General features: G+C 38.0%; 1 long non-coding RNA gene across 1 annotated transcript; it reads right to left on the minus strand.

The window, feature by feature from the left end:
* Positions 1-1,971: 1,971 nt before the first annotated feature.
* Positions 1,972-11,485, minus strand: LOC135758140 (uncharacterized). Its single transcript, XR_010536444.2, has 4 exons — positions 10,519-11,485; positions 10,044-10,118; positions 3,086-3,142; positions 1,972-2,964 (listed from the first exon to the last, which is right to left on the minus strand). It is a non-coding gene; the product is annotated as an uncharacterized lncRNA (long non-coding RNA).
* Between the last annotated feature and the right edge of the window lie 392 nt (positions 11,486-11,877).

Consider the following 11,877-nt stretch of genomic DNA (forward strand, 5'->3'; position numbering starts at 1 on the left):
ACAAATAAAAAAATACAGATTTAGAACAACATGAGGATGAAAAAATAATGAAAGAATTTTCATCACTTTAAAACTATTATAGCTTAAATAAATGATTTATTTGTGTTTATATTAATTGCTTCTATGGGATTTCAGGAGAAACATATCAGACGATGTTGACCCCTGCATGAAATACAGCTGTAAAAGAGCAACCAATGGGCAGTAATATTTTCCTCTGTGTCATGTTTGTGAGCAACTTACTTGTACTTTAACCAAGTCTGCATGATTATAATCTCTGTACAGATTTAGTTTTGTTAAATTGCATGAAATTTTAGATTCGTCTGACATGTTTTCTTGTAAATCAGCATATAGACTGTCAAATCGGTATTTCTGAATGGTATGAGGCAAGGATTAGGTAGATTTGAAGTAAGTATTTGATGGGTGTATAATACGTGCCGAAAGCATTTGGTCAATATAATTATCTCATTTTGGAGGGAGTTTGCGTTTAGGGGCTTTTGCATCTGAGCTCCTCAAATACAGTTACAATGTTTCTACTTGATTTCAGCGGATAGCTCTGTGTCTCCAGATTAAGTATTACTGGGTGTAGTCTGCTTAAATTTGAATTTGAATATTACAAAGTTTGTTGAAACATCTCATCTTATCAAAGAGTAGTGATCATACCAGAATATACAGAACAGTTGTAATCAGTTCCTGCTGGTTTTCCTGTAAATACAGCAGTGTGTCCGAAAAGTTTGAGTTCAGTTTGTGGCCCCCTATCATAAAAAAATCATTTTCATGATATCAGAAGGAAATGAATATAATTACAGGAAAATGAAATGGAGTGGTTTTCTTAGAAAACGTACCATAAAAAGGCCAATAAATCATCTTTTTTCTGCCTCACTGCTATTTGGCTCATGTTTCTGAGTTGTAACCCTGTACTTTAGTGAGTCACCGCTAAGGCTCTCCGTAGGTCGGAAGAAAACATTTTCTTTATGTTTTGTGCTGATCTGAATGTCTGAATGTTTGTTGTTCTATGTCAAACAAAACTAGAAAAGCATGTATTTCGTTTTTTTTTCTATGTAAATAATGTTGTTTTTTAGCACTTTCTACATAAAAGTAAATTTTCAATTATTCGTATTTTATTCGTGTTTTTGTTTGGAAAACATACATTCCAAAGCATATTATCATAATTTTTACTCCACTACATTTCATAATTTCAAGTTTTTGGTTTATATTTAATATTTAGTACATTAAACATCTAGTAATTTTTTGTACTTTTACTTTAGTAAAAATTATTTTTACTCAAGAAAGTAAAAGTACACAATTTTTATGTAATTAGGCATTAAATCAATTTAAAGATGCAATATATAATGAATACACAGTATGAGTCTATGCTTTAGAATGTAGTGAAAAATTTTTAGTAAAGAAAAGTAACTTTTTCCCCAAGATAAAGCTTGGAAAATGTAACTAAAATACTTAAGTATTATACACCTCTGGTGACAAAAAAATCACCCTCTCACAGTTGTCATGAAGTGCTATTGTTATGATTCTGCCCTCTTGTTCTTGTTTTACTCTAGTCTTGAGGCAGGATCATGACAGACCCATGTTTTGTGTGGTAGCACATGACCATTTTGTTGGGCTGTGTGCTCCCTTGTCCCGTCTCCTGACCCTGTCCCCTCGTTTCTTGTTAATTCCATGGTTATTGTTTCACTCATGTCACCTGTTCCCCTTTTGATTTGCTTCCTTATTAAATGCCCTTGTTTTTGCTGTCTTGTGTTGTATGCTAGTGTATTTTGTTATCTATCATGTTATTGAAGTCCTCCCAGGTGAAAAAGAAATATATTTAAATAGTATTTTTTGGGACATACTTAATATATTTAAAAGCTACTATACTAAATGCATATTAAATGTGTTATATTGAACCCACTTCAAATATATTAAATGCATTTCAAGATATATTTAAAGTCAATTTTAATCTATTTGCATTATATTTAATATATTGAAATTGTGTTAAATTGGAACAACTTCAAATATATTTAGTGCAATTTAAGTGTACTTCTTTAAAATTCATTTGAAATGCACTTCTCATACACTTAAAAATACAGTTAGAATACATTTAAAGCTTAATTTAACTGTGCTTTAAGAACACTTTAATAGTACTTCAGCATATTAGAAATATACTAGCATTACATTAATAGAAATGTATTAGCATTACACTTCTATTTTATTATAAAGCTGTTTTTAATATTTAAAATGTTATATTAAAATCATTAAATTTTAAGACACATACACAGATTTTGAATACAGAACAATTTAATATACTTCATATTGTGTTGTGTACATTACAAAAATACCTAAAGTAAATTAATCAAGCACAGAGACATACATAATCTCTTGACCAAAGAGAAACATATAAAACAAATATCAGAGAAATGCAATTACAGAGCTACTTCTATCAAATTGTACAACATTAACATTAAATGTATTAATGAAAAGTACACTATGAATATGCAATCACTAAATATTCATAAGCAATGATTATATAATAATCATAATGTAATTCTCTGCATAAAAAGTTACTGAAAAATAAATGTTTTAAGTGCAATTTAAAGACGGAGTGCACAATGTTTGAAAAACGCTTTGGAAAAGGAAATTGGGCCGACTACCAAAACACACTTGTAGCCAACCAGCAGTAAGGGGTGTGTCTACTAACCGACACCCTTGCCGGGGTTGCGTATGTGTGTGGTGGCTCTATCAAAAGAAGGTCCAGATTCTATTGGGGTAGAGGCATGTTTGTTTAGGTAATTTCAAATGTTAACATTGGCTTTCAAAAATAGTGCACTCTGCCTTTAACCAACTTAAGATAAACCTATAAAAAGCTGAACTAAAACACAAAACAGTTTAGATGTCACATGTTTAAGTGGAGGGTGACTTCTTCTTGCAATTCAGACACCGTAGTAATTGAAGACTGCTTTATCACACGGGCTGTGAAAAGGAAACAGAATATACCAATTAACCAATAATGAATGAACATTTGGATATCCATGTTTAAAATAAATTGGCATAGATATGCATGTATGGAAGTTTTGTTAACTTCTCAGTTTACCTTTTAAAGCTTGACTGTGTCCTCATCAAGCGTGTCAGTTTTATCTGTCAAAGCACTCTACAAGTGGGAATGAAGATAGGATTAGAACAGGCTCATGAAATAAAGCAACCTGTGTGTATTACAGGATATGTTTTACATTGATAATTGTGTTTTATTTGAACCTAGATCATTTTCCATTGTTTGTCTATTGTGGTCTTGCAAACTTAAGGTTCACCTCTGTTTAAGGAGATTTAAGGAAATCAGAAATGATGCCAAACAGGGCTCCAGACTGCTATCAAATGGTGGCATTTTGCCACCTAAATTTGAGAGTGTGCCACTGAATTTTACATCCGGTCGCACATGTGCGACCAGCAAATTTGACCTTTTTTTTGTGATATGACCACTGATCTATATAAATGACTGGATTGCGCATAGAACGCTCAGGGTTCTTGCAGGTTTCAGCAAGTTAAATTTAAGACCTTTTTAAGACCTTTTAAGACCATTATGAGTAAAATTTAAGACCAACACGACACATTACTAGAAGCATTCAAATGATCTCAGCAATTCTTAAAACGTTCTATTTTTATTGATTCAGTTATAGAAAAATATAAAATGAACGCCGTTTTAAAACAGATAATCAAAATACATGGAAATACATTATGCTTAACTCTATTAGACCGCGAGTGTTGGCACCGACAAATTTTACCCATAGCCCTTTAGGAAGAGACTTCTGACAATGGAAGCCCAAAAATGGCTCATAGTGAGCCATTGAAATACATTGAGTTAGAGGCAAAGAGCTGTGTTATATGTCATAATTAAACTAAGGCCTAGTCCTGGTTTAAGCCAGAGTCGTATAATAACAGAGTTACGAAACGCTTTGATCTCGCCGTCGCGCGGTCACGTGATTCATGTAACGTTCTACAGTTCCAAACCAAGCAGGGCTGTCAATCTGTTTGCATAGGTTTTGAGCTATTTTAGGTAAATATAAGCTTGTAATGGGAATTGATCACTATACTTATGTTTATAACGTTTTTTTACTAGGGAGTGATGGAAATACAGTAAATCAGTTATAAACAGTTAATTGTGACCCAAAGATAACTGTGGTTATCTATACCAACTACAGCAACACAGTTTATCTTTTATTTTTGTAGCAAATTATGGCTATATAAATGGCTATCAATCTGCTAAAAACATAATTCCTACACTTTTACTATATTAAAATTACAAAAAAAGATCGCCAACGGGGTTATTTGTAACAGTCAAGCATAACAGAAACACACTAAATTCATATTTAATTGTATTTATAGTACACATTAAATGTTAATATAATTATACATGATTTTCGAGGATACATCACTCGTATTACTTACCAAACACAAGAAACACATAGCAGCATTGTGAAGCAGTGTGACTTTCTTATAAGGCATTTAGCTTGTCGCTGTTGCCCCCTAGTGTTACTCATAATATATAAAAAAGATAAGTATAAAGTAGATGGCCACCAGTAATAAAATATTAAACCATTAAATCTATATTATTCACACATTATACACAACTCATTAAAATATAAAAAATTTACTAGTTATTATTAACGATAATCATTACCTACAGCAGAGTTCATAAAATATCACTGTTGACTATATTAATGAAATGTCCGAAAATGTAAAGAGAAACGGTAATTTCATCGATTTACCAGCAGGTGCCATTAAAATGAATGGGCTTCAGTGCTGCGTTTGGAACTATGCGTCACTACCGGTCACTATATGAAACGCTGTTACTTCCGCATTCCATTCTTACAACGGACGTCTATGTGAGTGTCGTAACTCTATTATTATACGACTCTGGTTTAAGCTAATCCCTGCCCGGGAAACCTCCCCATAATGTTTAATGTACAACTGACTGTGTGCTGTGTATATATCTTGTGCCTGTTTATAAATATACAAAGAACAAAAGATCGCTTTTAATTATTATTAATCCCTAAAAGCATTACTATATGCATTTTATTAATACAAGTTATTAATAAATTAATGTATTGCATTTAATTGAATACAGAATCACAGAGCCAAAAAAAACACTCCACTCATACGTTTTATGCATAAATATGCACTATATACCGCCATCAGGTTTAATAGCCTCTCTAATTACAAAATAACGGATTAATCTGCATTAAGAAAATGAAATTTACCATTAAAAGGCTGTTTGATGTGTGTTGCTAACGTTATCCACTAAGACCGTTTTTCAATCCGAAGGCTGAAGCCTCCGAAGGGTCGCATTTCTAAGATGGATACGTCATAAAAACGGTCTTATTTCAGAATATTAACTTTGAAATTAACTTTAAAACATTGATTATTATTCTTAGTTAATCGTTACTTGTTGTAATATGCTTATGACTTGGGAATGTAATGCTCAGTTAACTTAAATAAACCAGGCAATGCCGTATGCAGCAGCCTGCCTATGCGAAAGGGCTCTGATTCTACCGCTGTTCATTTAACCGTAACTCCTGAAGCATTTGCGCAATCAAAAAGTTTGAATTGTTCCTAAAAGAAGATAATTGCACTTTTTTGAAATATATGGTTTATTACGGTACTTTCTTGCTTTCCGTCTGCCAATCGCTGCTGTTTGTGGAGAGCTGAAGGGAAAAGCGTTAGGTTCAAGTGCATCGCAGCAAAGGGCAATATTAAAGTCTAAAATATAAAACTGTATAACACTAAAGTTGACACGCTGTTGGTGGCTCGTGACTCGACGGCCCGACTGTTTAAGTTGATTTTCAATAAAGCAGCATTGATTTTTGTTCGCTTCTGTGTCCTCTATGTTTCAGAACCTGGCAAATGCTCAGGTAAGCCACGGGCTTTTAAATTACCCCGAAAAAGATTTTTGCTTATACAGAACTAAGTTTAAGGATTGTTTCTCGCCAAACCCACAGTAAACAGTCAGATCACAACACCTGAAATATACCTTATGGCACGATTTGCGTGGATTATGACAAAGGGCGGAAAGTTTCTTTTTAGAGACCCACCATCATACACTTTCTGCCTCCGCCACTGATTAAGTTAGTTCTTCAGCGAAGAGGTAAGAAATTTAAGACTTGGGTAAATTAAATTTAAGACCTGGGATAAAAATCTGGGTGTTTTTAAGACTTTTTAAGGCCTTAAATTTAACATTCTGAATTTTAGACTTTTTAAGACTTTTTAAGACCCCGCGGGAACCCTGACGCTTGACGTAACTGCGTGAGGTGAAGCCAGCGCAGAGTTCGAGCCGCCATCTTGGTATACCCAACCGGCAGAGAGCGTCATTGACTTCCATTCAAAATCATGATCAAAATTTACCCCCTTTACAGCGTATCAGTTACACAAGGTTAATTTTTAGGATATGTGTACGTTAATTATTTGTTAATTCTGGTGTTATTTGCAATGTTTATGTTTTAATCGGGCAGGATAATGGATTTATAAAAAACCGTTAAAGTGAGTGTGTCTGCTGCATTTGCTAATGACACGGGTATAAATAAAGTTTTTTTTGACATTCAGCTACACTGTGACGGTCAGCGTTATATCTCTAAATAAGTTTAGGTAACTTGTAAGTTAAGATAACAATGTCAGGAATCGGGGAACACAAAACACGAACCCAGATGCGGACGTAACAAAAAGGGAATTTATTATAAAACAGGGGAAAAACCAGGAAAACAAAACCCACGAGGGGGCAAAACAAGACAAGGGAAGACAACACTAAACTAACACTAAACTTAACAAAAACTAACAATGACTTTCAACACATTAAACAGATCAATACTTAAATAAATACAAAACTTACTGGAACCGACAGGGCAAGAAACAAGCATGGGACAAGGCATGAAACAAGACGAACGTGCACCGGACAACAAACACAAGGACTCTTAAATAGGGAGAAAGTAAATTACATACAGCTGAAAATAATCACGAGTAAGGGATCGGGGAAAAAGTGACGAGACCCGGGAAATGCGTGGTCGAAATAAACCAATACTACAACCACACACTTCCCACATAGAACATATGTACTGTCAGAACCCTGCCATGCTAAACTAGACTAAAATACCAACAGGATCCGGCAGGATTCTGACAGTACGCCCCCCTCCAAAAGGCGGCTACTAGACGCCTTCGAAGGGGGAACACTAAACACGGGACAAGACGGACTGCATACATGACATGAACCATGAAAACATAACAAATAACATTAGGGGCAAACAAGACATAACAATGACTGGATTGGGATGGGACAATAAAAATAATAAACAAGGGAGGGGGGGTGGGGGAACACAAAAGTTCATAGGGGGTGGTCCAGGGTGGGAGGGTGGGGAAAGAGTCTGGGTGGACTTCGGGAGAGTCCAGGGATGACCATGGCCAAAAATGGCAAAGTCTGGCTGGGGTGGCGCTGACTGCGCCCACGGCTGGGGTTGCGCTGGCTGCGCCCACGGCTGGGGTTGCGCTGGCTGCGCCCACGGCTGGGGTTGCGCTGGCTGCGCCCACGGCTGGGGTTGCGCTGGCTGCGCCCACGGCTGGGGTTGCGCTGGCTGCGCCCACGGCTGGGGTTGCGCGGGCTGCGCCCACGGCTGGGGTTGCGCGGGCGGCGCCCACGGCTGGGGTTGCGCGGGCGGCGCCCACGGCTGGGGTTGCGCGGGCGGCGCCCACGGCTGGGGTTGCGCGGGCGGCGCACACGGCTGGGGTTGCGCGGGCGGCGCACACGGCTGGGGTTGCGCGGGCGGCGCACACGGCTGGGGTTGCGCGGGCGGCGCACACGGCTGGGGTTGCGCTGGCTGCGCACAAGGCTGGGGTTGCGCTGGCTGCGCACAAGGCTGGGGTTGCGCTGGCGGCGCACATGGCTGGGGCTGCGCTGGCGTCTGCGTCGAAGCCTCTGGGCGTTCTGGACGCTCTGGCGGCTGCGTCGACGGCTCTGGGCGCTCTGGACGCTCTGGCGGCTGCGTCGACGGCTCTGGGCGCTCTGGACGCTCTGGCGGCTGCGTCGACGGCTCTGGGCGCTCTGGACGCTCTGGCGGCTGCGTCGACGGCTCTGGGCGCTCTGGACGCTCTGGCGGCTGCGTCGACGGCTCTGGGCGCTCTGGACGCTCTGGCGGCTGCGTCGACGGCTCTGGGCGCTCTGGACGCTCTGGCGGCTGCGTCGACGGCTCTGGGCGCTCTGGACGCTCTGGCGGCTGCGTCGACGGCTCTGGGCGCTCTGGACGCTCTGGCGGCTGCGTCGACGGCTCTGGGCGCTCTGGATGCTCTGGCGGCTGCGTCGACGGCTCTGGGCGCTCTGGACGCTCTGGCGGCTGCGTCGACGGCTCTGGGCGCTCTAGACGCTCTGGCCGCTCTGGTGGCTGGGTAAGATCCCCCTTCCTCCTGTTCTTCCTTCGAGGTCGCGGAGCAGATAGAGGATGTGGTGGTGCTCTTAAGTCGGAGGAGGACCCCCCAGACGAAGACTCCCAGGAGATCCTCCTCTCACGCTTCCCTCGAAGGGACGTAGGCGGGGAGCGGCTCTCTGGAGCCAGAGGAGAGAGTTCAGGGTCGCCGAACCCCCACATCCCGACGGTCCTTCCCTCCCGGATGGGCGGGAGTCGATGGGGTTCGGCGGTTCGGGTCGGGTTCCACCTGACGTTGGCTACGGGTCCGCATACGAGCGGGTCATAAGACTCGTAACCCGACTCGTATGCGGGGCGGCAACCCTTTCCCCGTCTCGCCAGGCGAGTACCGGTGTACATGTCCGCTGGGTTCTTTTCTGGCACGTTCGTTCTGTCAGGAATCGGGGAACACAAAACACGAACCCAGATGCGGACGTAACAAAAAGGGAATTTATTATAAAACAGGGGAAAAACCAGGAAAACAAAACCCACGAGGGGGCAAAACAAGACAAGGGAAGACAACACTAAACTAACACTAAACTTAACAAAAACTAACAATGACTTTCAACACATTAAACAGATCAATACTTAAATAAATACAAAACTTACTGGAACCGACAGGGCAAGAAACAAGCATGGGACAAGGCATGAAACAAGACGAACGTGCACCGGACAACAAACACAAGGACTCTTAAATAGGGAGAAAGTAAATTACATACAGCTGAAAATAATCACGAGTAAGGGATCGGGGAAAAAGTGACGAGACCCGGGAAATGCGTGGTCGAAATAAACCAATACTAAAACCACACACTTCCCACAAAGAACATATGTACTGTCAGAACCCTGCCATGCTAAACTAGACTAAAATACCAACAGGATCCGGCAGGATTCTGACAAACAAAATTACAAAACTAGCAAATTATTGCATGCACATACTGTACAAAGCATGATTATTTATTTAGATTTCAGAATGAGCACGTTTATTGTCATTAATACTAAATATGCTGCGGTCTGTCTGCTGATCTGATACTGTAATAAAGATGAATGTATAATAACTGTTTAAAATGCAAAATGTACAACTTTCAGTAAATAACTATTTACATGCTTTGGACGTTTGTGTTGTAATAATGTACAGGGTAACTTCAGATATAAAAACGAAGACGAGTAAAGTGATGTTTTATCATTAAAATCTGATAAAGTCCATTGATTAAATAGAACTTTTGGGTATACCAACATGGCGGCGCGGTGGCTTCACAAGTGTGACGTCATGTGCAATCCAGTCATTTATATAGATCAGTGGATATGACACTAATCTGAAACAGCACATTGTACTTTCTGAATCTATAATTAAAGTATTTATTAGTAATACAGTCTAAATTAGTAGACATGTGAATATTTGGTTAGCATGTTGTTTTACCGTGTGTGCCCCTAAATTTTCTGGTTGCGCCCCTAAAATTTTCAGTTGGGGGCCACTGTGCTCCTAGTAAAAAAAGTTAGTCTGGTGCCCTGCCAAATGGTATATGCAAGGATGACTAGGCCAAGTCCCTTACAGCTTTACAATAAAAAAAAAAACGGTTTTTACAAGAATAATTCAAAAGGACAGAAATTAGCCACCTGGAATGGATGTGTTGCAAACGTTTTTCTTCACTCCACATTTGCCCCGATTCAAAAATGTCAATAGCAGTTGATCTGAAAAACAACAGGCAGGTAAATGATGATTATTGATTTGTTTTCGTTTTAAGATTTACTTACCCCGAGTACAATATATTAAGACAATATAATATAATCAAACCCAGCCTCGGCAGTTTTACAATCTCTCATAAAAGTATCCCTTCTTACAATGTCATTTTTGTGTCCATATGTAATTAGAAATACATTTAAAAATAAACAAAAAGACAATAAGGTTGTCAAGATTGAACTGATATAAACATTAGCCATTGAACATTACTGGAGTTATAATAACCATATGGTCATATCATGGTATTTTCAGGTAAGACAGCTCAAACATTCATTTTAAACTAACGTTAGCGTTGCAAGAGAAACATTAGAAAAACTTAAACGTGAAATCAAATAGCAACAACAAACTTACCACCAAGAATAAGTCTTTCTATGCGCTATATCTTCATTTGTTCCTGTCTACTTGGGATCTGGTTGGTCATATTTATGTCGCTGTGCTAAAAAAAAATGAAAGGTTTTAATGATTTCTGAAATGCTTAAGAGAAATGCCTAACGATAGTCAGAAAATAAAGATGTTCCAATTACCACACGCAACACAGACATAACGTTACATAAAGAAGCTGGGTTAAATGTAATGTAATGTTTTACTTATTTAATAGTTAACTAAATAAAGAAATGTGAAAATCTGTCATCACTTACCCTCGTGTTGTCTCGTTCATCTCCAAACAAAAAGCGAAATACTTTTTCCCTCAACGTCAGATCAACTAAAACTGCTCATATTTTAAATCGAGTTGTTTTATCTTAGTCCTCTGGTGAAATATGATCGCCGATTAATTAAATAAATACGTTTAATGCAGAGTCGCCATCTAATTTAACAGTTTACGTTTAATGCAAGCAACCGCATGCACCGTGAACAACTGAACTAAACTGAACAAGTTTCAAATAGCACCGTGACGTTTTACTATGACAACAACCAATCAGGTTTAGTCACGTGTGTCACGTGTGTTGTTTGAAATTAAACAAGTAAGATTTTGAAATTAAACAAGTAAGATTTTAAGCAAATCTTTGAAAAAATAGCTTATTGTGCAATCGGAATGATATAATGTTGAAAGGCTTGAGGAAAGTTCAATGTTAGCTTATTACAATTAATGAATCATGTTTTGAAAAAAGTATGTTTTATCCAAATATACTAAAACTTCACTAGAAGTACATTTGTGTTTAGCATATTTCTTAAAAGTGTAATTATGCATATATTTATTACCAGCATACTTTTAGTACACTTAATATAAATACATTAAAAATATTCTTAAGTTTAGCATATTTCTTAAAAATGTAATAAAGCATATATTTATTACCAATGTACTTCTAGTACACTTAATACAAATACATTAAAAATATTCTTAAGTTTAGCATATTTCTTTAAAATGTAATTAAGTATATATTTATTACCAATGTACTTCTAGTACACTTAATATAAATACATTAAAAATATTCTTAAGTTTAGCATATTTCTTAAAAATGTAATTAAGTATACATTTATTACCAATGTACTTCTAGTACACTTAATATAAATACATTTAAAATATTCTTAAGTTTAGCATATTTCTTAAAAATGTACTTAAGTATATATTTATTACAAATGTACTTCTAGTATACTTTTAAAAAATATGTTTAAATGCAATTTAATGTATTTTTAATACACTTCAAATAAGCATGTTGGAAATACAAATGTATTATAAACATACTATTTGTATTTTAAGTATATTTTTAA

This window comes from Paramisgurnus dabryanus, chromosome 14 (assembly GCF_030506205.2).
Source record: "Paramisgurnus dabryanus chromosome 14, PD_genome_1.1, whole genome shotgun sequence".
Classification (NCBI taxonomy): Eukaryota; Metazoa; Chordata; class Actinopteri; order Cypriniformes; family Cobitidae; genus Paramisgurnus; species Paramisgurnus dabryanus.